Here is a 14433-nt window from a genome sequence, read left to right on the forward strand (position 1 = left end):
CAGTGCATATGCTGTTTCCATTCAAACTTTCCTTGAGACAAGAATAAAGCTTAGCTATTGTAGAGATCTTTCTTATATTGATTGTGGAATGCATCATATATTTGCCTTTTGTTCTTTTCTCATTGATACAACTGTTAATTATTTTCCTGTAGTTTAATAGCATGAATAAAAGTTGAGGCAAAAATTAGGAAAAGCATAAAATCTTGAATCTATAAAAGAACTTGATTCAAATTTCTTTGCCATGTATTGTGTGATTCTGGACTTAGAAACTCCTTTCTCTCATTCAAGATGGAAATAACACCTCCATTAAAAGATTGCTTTAAGGGTTAAATAAGATACTGTATATACAGGGCATATTGCAGACACCCTCAACATAGTAATAGCTAGTATTGTAATTGATTCTGTTTTAATTATTCCTGTGTAATAGAGCTCTGGTTTTATTCCTAGTTCTTTTACTAACATCCTAGGTTTCTAGGCAAGTCTGTTTCCATCCTCAGGCCTTAGGTTTTGCAAGGTTGTAATGTGAGAACTGGACTGGACCATCTCCAAAGCCTCTTCCACCTGTCAGCTACTTAGCACTACTTCAGAAGGTGTCTACAGCACAGAGAAAGGATCCAGCAATCAGAATGCATACCTAGGTGACTTTAGAGGCTTGGATACATTTTCTGTTCATCCATGACTTACCAATCACATGTTTTAAATTTTTTTTCAATGTTTATCTTTTTTTTTTTTTTTAGAGAGACAGAGACAGAGCATGAGCAGAGGAGGGACAGAGAGAGACGGAGACACAGAATCCAAAGCAGGCTCCAGGCGCCAAGCTGTCAGCACAGAGCCTGATGCAGGGCTCGAACTCATGAACTGTAGATCATGACCTGAGCTGAAGTTGGACTCTTACCCAACTGAGCCACCCAGGTGCCCCTCACACGTTTAAAGGTAAATGTTATTCAAGTATGTATATTCTTAGCAGCCTCTTGTGATGTATTTTCTGGGTGACTGCCGAGCAAATGCAACCTACTTCTTGAAAGCCTTTGGGATTGAGTTGCATGTCTTTATTACCTGTTTAGCCTCTGCAGTCAAACAGACATGGATTCTGCCAGATATTGCTATTTGATACTAGGTAAATTAGCTAACACTTGAATACCCTCTGTGTACCTTAAGTTGTCTCGGTTTTCAACTGTACAATGGGAATAACCATACTTCAGTTGGAAGATAGTTGTGATGTCTTCCTGTGATACTGTATATATAGATAGATGTTAGCACAACGTCTAACGCATCGTAGGCTTTCAATACATGGAATTTCTAGGAATAGGCAACAACTGGAGCTTCTGAGCTAAGAAATGACATTATGGACTGTATCATTACTCTTGAAGCTCAGATAAGATGACCTGCTTAGCTAGATCACAGGCACACGCAACAGAAATGTGTATATGTGTATTCAAAAAAGATGAGAAAGATCTAAAGGTAGAATGTAGTGAGTTTGAGGATTCCAAGGCTGATCAAGGAAAAGACATGACCACAGACAGCAGTAGCACACAGTAAGCTTTATTAGGGTGGTGCTTTCATAGGTTACATGAGAGGCAGAGTCCCTCACAGAAAACCTTCCAGAGGCAGTGGCTCAGGACTACCGCCCAGAAGGGGGAACAAGGCAAAGGAACTCCTGGGAAAGAGGGGTATTGGACGGGGACTTAGGTGTCTAGGCAGTGTTCTTCAGCAACAGGATGGGAAGTGCATTGGTTTGCTTGGGCTGCTGTAGCAAGGTGCCACAAATTAAATGGCTTACACACAAATTTATTCTCATTTCTGGAGGCTGGAGATCTGGGGTCAAGGTATCGGCAGTGAAAGTTTTTCTGGAGGTCTCTCCTTGGCTTGCAGGTGACTATCTTCTAGGGAGTCCTCACAGGGTCGTCCACGTGTGTGTCTGTGTCCTGATCTCCTCTTCTTATAAGGACACAGGTCGGATTAGGGCCCACCCTGATGACTTTATTTTACTTTAATTAGTTCTTAAGGATCCTATCTGCTAATAAAATCCCATTCTGTGGTACTGGGGGTTAAGATGACAGCATATGAATTTGGGTACATTCGTATGTTCTGAAGAGCAGCCGCATAGTAGGGTCTTTCTTGGCCCCAAGGTTTGCTTTATCTGTAGCTAGCAGATGTTAGGTGCGGTTTCACAAGGTATGCAAAGCAGGTGGGCTGTAAATGGGCTTATTTGGACTATATTTAAAGCATAAATGTAAAAATTTGAGTTTGATAATAGTATGTTATGAACTGGAGGTCTCAGCCTGCTGTGAAGAAATAAACAGCATAGGAGCCAATATATGGGGCGTCTTTGGTTCACTTAACACTCCATCTGTTGGCTCCGTGTTCGTTTTACAGTTGAAATTGTGTGTTATTTTATAATGCCCAAGTTTGGAGCCAGTGACAAAGCATTCTAAGGACCCCCTATCCTACAAAAGCAAGATTTCAAAGCCCATTTACAGCCAGCTGCAGGGAAAGCCCAGAGAATAGATCAGAAATGAAGAGTTTGACTTGTTTGATCTGTTTAGTCAGTAGAGTGACATTCTAGTCCCATTGATACATGTCCCTGGCTATCTGTAAAGCTTGATGAATATTACCAACCCACATACAGCAAGATGTGTGAGCAAGTGCACGATCCCACCCCTCTTTAATAGCTTGTAAGAAATCTAACTAAGCCTTTGCAGTTGTGTAACACTATGGTCCTAAAGTACATGGACATTCAGCCAAGAGTTCCTGTCCCTGGGCCATTTAGTTTCTGTGGATAATTCCTTGGACACAGCTGTTTGTTTCTTTTACCTGTTGTGAGGTGCCCTGCACGCCTGGTGTCCTCAGAATTGGTGCCCAGAATTGGTGATTCTAGAGTGGTTAGCACCAGGGGACTGGTGGGAGAACTCATTTGTGGCATTGGAGAATTTTGGCTGGCATGGTTTGTAAACACAAGTACTTGGGGTTCCCTTGCTGAGTAAAAATCTAATGGGATTTTAAGCCATATCCAAGTACAGAAAGTACTTTGCAGTGTTGGATGGGGGAAAGCTTATGATGGGGAGGCTGTTTGACTCTTTTAGGTCCACCAGACTCCCTCTGCTCCCTGTATGCTATATGTTCCTGAGAGGGGTGAGTTTGTGTGGCTCAGTGAGATTCCAAGTGGTGTGAATAGGAGCATATAATTATGGTCTAATGGTCATGGATGTTAACTTCACACTCAGCACCCGGGTCAACTAAATGGGTTTTGTGCTTAGCCCACCATTGCCCACACATTTCTGTGGCTAGCCTCACGCAGATTCATTGGATTTCAATGCTCTCGTTGAGGGGAGTAGGTTCACGTTGATGAGTGAAGTTTAAAGGAGACTTTGGCAATGGGAGAGCTGTTATTCCTATGTGCACCAAAATCAAGTTGTCAGAATGAAGTCCAGCATGCGAGTAGGTCTGTTTAGGTATATATTGCTGTGGCTAAGGCTGTACACAGGTTTGGTTTGGTGAGCGGTTGTATATTCCTTTTTGCTCAGATTATTGTGCCTTAGGGATTGAGCTTCCCCCTGATTGTCAGTAGTAAGGAGCATCAGTGTGCTTCCATGAGTGTGGAATGAGTTTCACAGGTGCTCTTGGTGGTTTGAAAAAAGGTTACTTTAGCTGTGTACCAAATTAGAGCCTCATCATGGGGTACTCACACATGGGATCCTCACAGGTGGGCCAAGTTATTTCAAAAATAGACATCAGTTGTATACACATTCATCCCATTTTTGCCCATTTATGAGAATGTTGCTGTGTTTCACTGTAGGACCACATGCTCCACTTGTCTCCATCTAGGGCAGATGTTTGTACAGCTTTTGTAGCTTCAGGGGTGGTACCTTGGGAAGTGGTGGTGTGATCACACCAAGAAATTTCCTCCCAGCTTATCTTCCTTGCTGTTTTTTCATTATTGTTTCTATCTTCTGTAAGGTGGGATATGTACGGTTTTTATAATTGAGATATAATTGACATGTAATATTAGCTTTAGGTAAACAGCATAATGATTTAATATATGTATATATTGTAAAATGATTACCAAAATAAGTTTAGTTAACATCCATCATCTCACAGGTACGATTTTATTCTTTTTTCTTGAGATGAGAATTTTTAAGATCTACTTTCTTAGTAACTTTCAAATGTACACTATTGTTACCTGTAGTCACCATGCCACACGTTACGTTCCCAGAACTTATTTATCTTATAACTGGAAGTTTGTGCCTTAAAAAAATAATTCTAACATAGTTAACATGCAGTGTTATATTAGTTTCAGGTGTACAATACAGTGGTTCAACAATTCCATGTGTTACTCAGTGCTCATTAAGATATGTGTACTCTTTTTTTTAAATTTTTTTTTTTTAACGTTTATTTATTTTTGAGACAGAGAGAGACAGAGCATGAACGGGGGAGGGTCAGAGAGAGGGAGACACAGAATCTGAAACAGGCTCCAGGCTCTGAGCTGTCAGCACAGAGCCCGACGCGGGGCTCAAACTCACGGACCATGAGATCATGACCTGAGCCGAAGTCGGACGCTTAACCGACTGAGCCACCCAGGCGCCCCAAGATATGTGTACTCTTAATCCCCCTTCACCTAACTCACCCATCCCTCCACCCACCTCCCGTATAGTAACTATCTGTTCTCTATAGTTAAGAGTCTGTTCCATGTTGTCACAAATACCTGAACTTTCTTCTTTTTATGGGTGCATAATATTCCATTATGTGTATATGTATGCATGTATCTATATATATCTGACAACATAGTTATCCATTTATATTAACAATGCATCCTTAGGTTGTTTCCATATCTTGACTGTTGTAAATAGTGCTGTAATGAACGTGGTAGTGCTTATATCTATTTGAGATAGTGAGTTCATTTCCTTCAGATAAATAACAAGAAATGGGATTGCTGAATTATATGGTAGTTATATTTCTAATTTTTTGAGCAATCTCCATACTGTTTTCCATAGTGACTGCACCAATGTACATTCCTATCAAGAGGATGCAAGCATACCCTTTGCCACCACTTACTTAGTCTTCCTGGTAATAGCCATTCTAACTGCTGTGAGGTGATGTCTCATTATAGTTTTGATCTACAATTCCTGCTGATTAATAATGTTGAGCTTCTTTTCATGTATCTGTTGGCCATCTGTATGTCTTCTTTGGAAACATGTCTATTCAGATCCTCTGCCCATTTTTCCATTGGATTGTTTGGTTTTGCTATTGAGTTATGAGTTTTTATAAACTTTGGATGTTAGCCCCTCATCAGATATATGATTTGCAAATATCTTCTCTCATTCTGTAGTTGCCTTTTCATCTTCTTGATGATTTCCTTTACTGTTCATAAGCTTTTTAGTTTTATGCAGTTCCATTTGGTTATTTTTGCTTTTGTTGTCTTTGTTTTTGGTTCAAATCCAAAAAAGCATCACAAAGATTGATGTCGGGGAGCTTACACCCTATGTTTTCTTGTAGGACTTTTTAGGATTTCAGGTCTTATATCTTTAATCCATTTTAAGTTAATTTTTGTGTATGGAATAGTTATCCAGTTTTCCCAAAACCATTTATTGAAGAGAGTGTCCTTTCCCTGTTGAATATTCTTGGTTCTCTTGTCATAAATTAATTGACAGTATGTGCATGAGTTTATTTCTGGGCCCTTTGTTCTGCTCCATTGATCTATGTGTCTGTTTTTATACCAATACCATACTGTTTTAATTACTACAGCTTTGTAAGATCATTTGAAATCATTTGTTGTTCTTTCTCAAAAGTGCTTTGGTTATTTGGGGTATTTTGTGGTTCCATATAAATTTTAGGATTGTTTGTTCTATTTCTGTGAAAAGGCCATTGGAATTTTGATATAGGTGGCACTTAATCTGTAGATTGCTTGTAGTGTGAATATTTAAACATAGTAATTCTTAGCTAGGAGCATGGAATTTCTTTCAATTTATTTGTGTCTTTAGTTTCTTTAAAAATTTTTTTAAATTGTTTTTAATGTTTATTTTTGAGAGAGAGAGAGAGAGAGAGAGAGAGAGAACAAACGAAGGGGGTAGGGGCAGAGAGAGAGGGAGACACAGAATCCGAAGCAGGCTCCAGGCTCTGAGCTGTCAGCACAAAGCCCAATGCCAGGCTCAAACTCACAAACCATGAGATCATGACCTGAACCAACTGAGCCACCCGGGTGCCCCTTAAAAATTTTTATTATGTTTATTTTTGAGAGGTAGAGAGAACATTAGTGGGGGAGGGTCAGAGAGAGAGGGAGACAGAATCCAAAGCAGGCTCCAGTCTCTGAGCTGTCAGCACAGAGCCTGACGTGGAGCTTGAACTCATGAACCATGAGATCATGACCTGAGCTGAAGTCAGACACTCAACCAACTGAGCCACCCGGGTGCCCCTTAAACATTTTTATTATATTTATTTTTGAGGGAGAGAGAACATTAGTGGGGGAGGGTCAGAGAGAGAGGAAGACAGAATCCAAAGCAGGCTCCAGGCTCTGAGCCATCAGCACAGAGCCCGATGTGGGGCTTGAACTCATGAATTGTGAGATCATGACCTGAGCTGAAGTCAGTGCTTAGCCAGCTGAGCCACCCAGGTGCTCCTAATTTAATTTTAAATTCCAATATAGTTAACATACAGTGTTATGTTAGCTTCAGGTGTTCCATATATCACCCTGTGCTTATCAGACAAGTGCATTCCTTAATCCCCATCACCTCTTTCTCCCATACCCTCACCCACCTCCCCTCTGGTAACCATCAGCTTGTTCTCTATAGTTAAGAGTCTCTTGGGGCGCCTGGGTGGCGCAGTCGGTTAAGCGTCCGACTTCAGCCAGGTCACGATCTCGCGGTCCGTGAGTTCGAGCCCCGCGTCAGGCTCTGGGCTGATGGCTCGGAGCCTGGAGCCTGTTTCCGATTCTGTGTCTCCCTCTCTCTCTGCCCCTCCCCCATTCATGCTCTGTCTCTCTCTGTCCCAAAAATAAATAAAAAATGTTGAAAAAAAATTAAAAAAAAAAAAAAAGAGTCTCTTTCTTGGTTTTTCTGTTCATTTTTGTTTGTTTGTTTCTTAAATCATATGGTGTTTCTCTTTCTCTTATTTCACTTAGGATTATGCTCTCTAGCTCCATTCATGTTGTTGTAAATGGCAAAATTTTGTTCTTTTTTATAGATGAATAATAACCCAGTGTGTGTGTGTGGTGTGTGTGTGTGTGTGTGTGTGTGTGTGTGTGTGTACCACATCTTCTTTATCCATTTATCTATTGATGGATGGTAGGGGTGCTTCCATACTTTGGATATTGTAAATAATGCTGCTATAAACATAGGGGTGCATGTATCCCTTTGAATTGGGGTGTGTGTGTGTGTGTGTGTGTTTTGGTAAATACCCAGTAGTGCAATTATTGGATTGTAGAGTAGTGCTATTTTTATGTTTTTGAGGAACCTCCCTACTGTTTTCCACAGTGGCTGCACCAGTTTGCATTCCCACCCACAATCCAAAAGGTTCCTTTTTTTCTACATCCTTGCCAACACTTGATCCCTTCTTATGTTGTTGATTTTAGCCATTCTGGAAAGTGTGAGATGATATCTTATTGTAGTTTTTATATGCATTTTTCTGGTAATGAGTGATGTTGAGCATCGTTTTATGTGTCTGTTGGCCATATGGATGTCCTCTGGGGAAATGTCTGTTCATGTCTTCTGCCCATTTTTTAAATTGGGTTATTTATTTTTTGAATGTAGAGTTATATCGGTTCTTTATATATTTTGGATACTAACCCTTTATCAGATATGTTATTTGCAAATGTCTTCTCCTATTCAGTAGGTTGCCTTTTCAGTCTTGTTGATTATTTCTTTCACTGTGACAGAAAGAAGCTTTTTATTTTGATGTAGCCATAGTAGTTTATTTTTGCTTTTGTTTCCCTTGCTTCAGGAGAAATATCTAGAAAGAAATTGTTATGACTGATGTCAAGGAAGTTCCTGCCTGTGTTCTCCTCTATGACTTTGATGGTTTCCTGTCTTGCATTTAGATCTTTCATGAATTTTGAATTTATTTTTGTGTATGGTGTAAGAAAGTGGTCCAGTTTCATTTTGCATGTTGCTGTCCAGTTTTCCCAACACCATTTGTTAGATATTCTTTCCTGCTTTGGCCATATATTTGTAGGTCCATTTCTGGGTTCTCTATTCTATTCCATTGATCTGTGTGTCTCTTTCTGTGCCAGTACCATACTGTTTTGATTACTACAGTTTTATAATATAATTTGAAGTCTGGAATTGTGATGCCTCCAGCTTTTCTTTTCTTTTTCAAAGTTGCTTTGGCTATTCGGGATCTTTTGTGGTTCCATACAAATTTTAGGATTGTTTGTTCTAGCTCTGTGAAAAATGCTATTGGTATTTTGATAGGCATTGCATTAAATCTGTAGATGGATTTGAGTAGTATAGATATACTAACAGTATTTGTTTTTCTAATCCGTGAGCATGGAATGTCTTTCCATTTCTTTGTGTCATTTTCAGTTTGTTCATCAGTTTTTGACAGTGTTCAGAGTACAGATTTTTCACCTCCTTGGTTAATTTTATTCCTAATTTTATTATTTTCTGAGCAGTTGTAAATGGAATTTTCTTAATCTCTCTTTCTTCTAGTTCATTTTTCATGTATAGAAATGCAACAGACTTCTGTACATTGAATTTATATCCTGTGACATTCTGGAGTTTATCACTTTTAGTAGTTTTTTTTTTTGGTGGAGTTTTTAGGGTTTTATCTATGTAGTATTATATCATCTGCAAATAGTTAAAAGATTTACTTCTTTACCAGTTTGGATACCTTTTTTTTTCTTATATGATTGCAGTAGCTAGGACTTCCAGTACTATGTTGAATAATAGAGTGGACATGTTGTCTTGTTCCTGACCTTAGGAGGAAAGCTTACAGTTTTCCCCAAATGAATATAATGTTTGTTGTAGGGTCTTCATATATGGCCTTTATTAGGTCAAGGTATGTTCCCTCTCTCCCTACTTTGTTGAGGATTCTATCATGAATGGATGGTGTACTTTTCAAATGCTTTTTCTGTGTCTATTGAAACGATCATATGGTTCTATTTTAATGTGTATCACTTGATTTGTGAATATTGAACCACCCCCACAGCCTAGGAGGAATAAATCCCATTTGATAGTGGTGATGATTTTTTAAATGTATTGAATTCGATTTCCCAATATTTTATTGAGAATTTTTGCATCCATGTTCATCAGGGATGTTGACTCAGTTTTCTTTTTTAGTGGAGTCTTTATCTGGTTTTGGTATCACAGGGTAATGCTGGCCTCAGAAAATTAATTTGAAAGTCTTCCTTCCTTTTTTATTTTTTGGAATAGTTTGAGAAGAATAGGTATTAACTCCTTAAATGTTTGGTAGAATTTGCCTGTTGAAGCCATCTGATCTTGGACTTTTATTTGTTGGGAGTTGATTACTTGTTGATTACTGATTAAATTTCTGAGCTGCTTATTGGTCTGTTCAAGTTTTCTATTTTGTCATGTTTAAATTTTGGTTAATATATATGTTTCCAGAGATTTATGCATTTTTTCCAGGTTGTCAAATTTGTTGGCATATAGTTTTTCATATTTTCTTATAGTTTGTATTTCTGTGGTGGTGTTTGTTATTTCTCCTCTTTTACTGGTGATTTGGTTTGGGTCCTTTTTCTTCCTTCCTTCCTTCCTTTTTGATGAGTCTGGATAGAGGTTATCAACTTTGTTGATCTTTTCAAAGAATCAACTGGTTTTCTTGATCTATTGATGTTTATTTTTGTTTCTATATTATGCATATATACATATACATGCATTTTGTTTCTATATATATGCATACATATATATATGCTCGAATCTTTATTATTTCCTTCCTTATGTTGGTTTTGGGTTTTGCTTGTTGCTCTTTTTTCTAGCTCCTTTAGGTGTAAAGTTAGGTTTTTTTGAGATTTTCTTCTTGAGGTAGGTAGGTTTTCATTTTCATTTGTTTCCATGTACTTTTTTATTTCTTTGATTTCTTGGTTGACCCACTTATTGTTTAGTAGCATGTTATTTAACCTCCATGATTTGCATTCTTCCCAGATTTTTTCTTGTGGTTGATTTCTAATTTCATAGTGTTGTAGTCAGAAAAGATGCATGGTATGACTTCGATCTTTTTTAATTTGTTGAGACTTGTTTTGTGACCTAACAAGTGATTTATTCTGGAGAAAGTTCCATGTGCACTTGAAAACAATGCATATTCTGTTTTAGAATGGAATGTTCTGAATATATCTGTTACATCCATCTGCTCCAGTGTGTCATTCAAAGCCACCGTTTCCTTATTTATTTTCTGTTTAGATAACCTGTCCATTGATGTAAGTGGGACATTAATGTTCTCTATTATTATTGTATTATTGTCAGATACTTCCTTTATATTTATTATTAGCTGCTTTTATTTGGGTGCTTCCATGTTGGGTACATGTATTTTTATACTTGCTGTATCTCATTGTTTGTCCCCTTTATTTTTATATAGTGTGTTTCTTTTTACAGTCATTATTTTAAAATCTATTTTGATATCAGTTTTGCCGCCCTTGCTTTCTTTTGACATCCATTTCTGTGGTAAATGTTTCTCCATCCCCTTACTTTACTTTCTAATTTTTTTAAATATTTGTTTATTTTTGAGGGGGGGTGGACGAGGAGCAGAGAGAGGAGGAGACACAGAATCTGAAGCAGGCTCCAGGCTCTGAGCTGTCAGCACAGAACCTGATGCAGGACTTGAACTCACAAATCATGAGATCATGGTTTGAGCCAAAGTCAGATGCTTAACTGACTGAGCCTCCTTGGCTCCCCATTTCCATCCTCTCACTCTCAACCTGCATGTGTCTTTAGGTCTGATATGATTTTCTTGTAGGCAGCATATAGATGGATCTTGGTTTTTATTTTTTTTTAATCCATTCTGTCAATCTATGTATTTTTTTTTCAGTCTGTGAAAAAAAAAACCTGGAACTTTATTTACATTCAAAGTAGTTATTGATAATTATGCACTTACTACTATTTTGTTACTGGCCCTGTGGGTTTTGTAATTTTTCTCTGATACTTTCAATCTTTCATGGTTTTCAGGTTTTCTTTAGTGAAGGATTTCTTACTCTTATATTTTGCGTATCTTTTTATTTATGATTACCATTAGATGTATATGTAACATCTGCATGTAGCAGTTTATATTAAACTGATGGTTGCTTAATTTTGAACTCATTCTTTATTCCCCACCACTATTCAGATATTCAGTATCATATTTTATGTCTTTATTTTGTGCTTTTCTTGACTGATTTTTACAGATATAATTTATTTATTTTGCTTTTGTGCTTCCTACTTTTCTTACTCATGGTTTTTGTTTTACACTCAGAGTCCCCCTTAAAATTTCTTGTAGGGCTAGTTTGGTGGTCACAAATTCTTTTAACTTTTGTCTTGGAAACTTTGGATCTCTCCTATTCTGAATGATATAGCCTTGCTAGATATAATATTCTTGGCTGGAGATTTTTCCCTTTCAGCACTTGGAATAAATACATCGTGCCACTCCCTTCTGCCTTACAGAGTTTCTGTTGAAAAATCACCTGATAGCCTTTTGGGGTTTCCTTTGTATGTAATCTTTGTCTCTTGCAACCTTTACATTTCTGTGTCTATCAGTATTTTTTGTTATTTTAATTACCAGGTGTCTTGGTGTAGACCTCCTTGGGTTGATTTTTGTTGGAGGCTTTCAGTGTCTCCTGGATCCTGATTGGTTTCCTTCCCCAAATTCTGGAAGTTTTCAGCTATTATTTCTTCAAGTGCATTTTCTGCCTCCTTCCTCTCTTTTCTTGTTCTGGGATCCCTATAATGCAGCTGTTATTACTCTTTATAGTATTTCTGAGTTCCCTAACTCTCATTTGTTATTATTTTTCACTCTTCTGTTCAGCTTGCTTTCATTCCTGTCTCCTCCAGATCACTCAACCAATTCTTCTGCTTCCTTTGGTCTATTTATTTTCTTTACTGTATTTTAAATTTCAGTTTTTCATCTCTGATAGGTTCTTTATGTTTTCAGTCTATTAAGAGTCTCACTGAGGTCCTGTACTCTTTTTTTCAAATCCAGTGAATACCTTTATGATCATTACTTTAAATTCTCTAGCGGGCATATTACTTATGACCATTTTGTTTAGCTCTCTTGCTGTGATTTTGTCTTGTTCTTTCTTTGGGACATATTCCTCTGTATCCTCATTTTGTCTACTTCTCTGTATCTGTTTCTATGTATTAGAAAGGTCAGCTATATCTCCCACTCTTGAAAGTTGTGGCCTTATGAAGAATAGGCTCTGTTGGATCTTCCTGTGCAAAGTCTCCCACTCACCAGAGACTGGTGCTTCAGGGGTGTCTATATGTGTTGTGTGAGCCCTCTTGTTATGGCTGAGCCACTTTTGTCTTCAGTCATCTGCAGTGGCTTTCTTTGTCACGGGCAGGGTTTGGTCCCTGTTGTTGTTAGTGGGCCAGTGTTGGGCCACTGTGAGCTTGAGTTGAGTCAGACCAGGTATTTGCCAGAGATACAGTAGCACCAAACTGCAGGGTGATTTCTCTGTGTTGTCCCCTGAGAAGCTTTTGTTGGTGGGCCTGGCCATTCCCACAGATGTCTGACCCTAGTGCACAGCTGGGTTCACATTTGGACTGTTGTGTGTGGTCATCTTCCCCCTCTACCGTGGACAGGAGACACTTTGGAGTGGTGCTGCCTCCTGTCAAGGCTGCTTGCACACTGCCAGGTTTGTGGCACCACTTTGCATGGGCTTGGGCCTAGGGTATATTGGAGGGCTGGGTCCACAAGAGAACACAGGGTGTGGGTGCTGTTAACACGCTAGGCCAAAAGTGTTTGCACTGCACTGGTTCCCAGAGGGGGTCCGTGTGTCAAGGCTTGGGGGGGGGCAGGGGAGGGAAATGGCATCTGGCAGCTTCTTTGTTCCTGGAGAAGCCCCCCAGAGATCCCTGCCCCTCCAGCACACACATGAGATTAGTAAACAAATGTCCCTCCTGTACACCCCTAATGGTTTTCAAATTGCTGCTTCTATGCTGTATCACCATGGTGCCATTTTTTCTGTCTCTTTAAGGGCAGGGACTCATTTTCCTATTGCCCATCAGATAGCCACTCTTCCAGAGTGGAGCCCACTGATTTTTAAACTTCCAGTGTTAAGCCCCACAAATTATACAAACTCAAAATATTAGGCTCCTCTGGTTTTCACAGCCAAATATTACACAGACTCGTCTTATGCAGGTCCCCCCATGCCTGGGGTGCTTGGTGTGAGAGTCTGTTTCTCTTCCCTCTTCATGTATAAGGTGTTCCTCCCTACTAGGGATAGTCCCATGGGTCTATTTAACTCTGGACTCTGTTTCTACCCTTCCAACCCTCTTTGATGTGGCTTCTTCTCTACATTTAGCTTTAGGGAGTCTGTTCTGCCAGGTGTTCTCTAGGTGTATCCATGGGATAAGGTGATCCTAGTATCCTCCTACTCTACCATTTTCCCCAGAAGTCAGCCATTTTTAATTTATTTTTGTGTATAGTGTAAGAAAGTGATCCAATTTTACTCTTCTGCATCAGCTGATTTTCTCAGCACCATGTACTGAGGAGAGTGCCTGTTAACCGTTGTGTGTTTTTGCCTCCTTTGTTGGAGATTAATTGACCATATAAACTTGTTATTTCTGTTCTGTATATTTTACTGAAGTATATGTCTCTTTGTGTGCCAGTACCACACTGTTTTTGATTACTACAGATTTGTAGTATCTCTTGAAATCTGGTATTGTGATACCTTCTTTGTTCTTTCTCAAGATTGCTTTGGCTGTTTGGGGTCTTTTGTGTCTCTGTATAAATTTTAGGCTTATTTTCTAGTTCTAAAAAAACACCATTTGTATTTTGATAGGAAGTGCATTCAATCTGAAGATTGCTTTGGGTAGTATGCACATTTTAACAATATTAATTTTCCCAGTCCTTGAGCGTGGTATATCTTTCCATTTGTTTATATTCAGTTTCTTTCATCAGTGTCCTGTAGAGTGTAGGTCTTTCACCTCCTTGGTTAAATTTATTCTAGGGAATTTTATTCTTCTTGGTGCATTTACAAATGGCAGTTTTAATTTCTTTCTCCTACACTATTCATAGCATATAGGAACACAAAATTTCTGTATATTAACTATGTATCCTGCAACATTAATGAGTTTGTTAGTGCTAATAATGTTTGTGGAGCCTTTCAAGTTGTAGTATCATGTCATATGCAAATACTGACAATTTAATTTCTTCTTTACCAATTCAGATGCCATTTCCTTCTTTTTCTTGTCTGATTGCTATAGCTAGAACTTCTAGTAATGTATTGAGTAAAAGTGGTAAGTAGACACTTTATCTTATTCCTGATCTTAGAGAAAAAGCTTTCAGTTTTTCACT

At 38.6% G+C, this 14433-nt stretch overlaps 1 long non-coding RNA gene across 1 annotated transcript in view; it reads left to right on the forward strand.

The window, feature by feature from the left end:
• Positions 1-204: 204 nt before the first annotated feature.
• LOC125928617 (uncharacterized) overlaps positions 205-14433 on the forward strand; it is a 33389-nt gene continuing 19160 nt past the window's right edge. The window contains exons 1-2 of the long non-coding RNA XR_007459727.1: positions 205-638; positions 738-933. This is a non-coding gene — a long non-coding RNA (uncharacterized LOC125928617). The remainder of the gene's footprint in view (positions 639-737; positions 934-14433) is intronic.

This window comes from Panthera uncia, chromosome D4, assembly GCF_023721935.1.
Source record: "Panthera uncia isolate 11264 chromosome D4, Puncia_PCG_1.0, whole genome shotgun sequence".
NCBI lineage: Eukaryota > Metazoa > Chordata > Mammalia > Carnivora > Felidae > Panthera > Panthera uncia.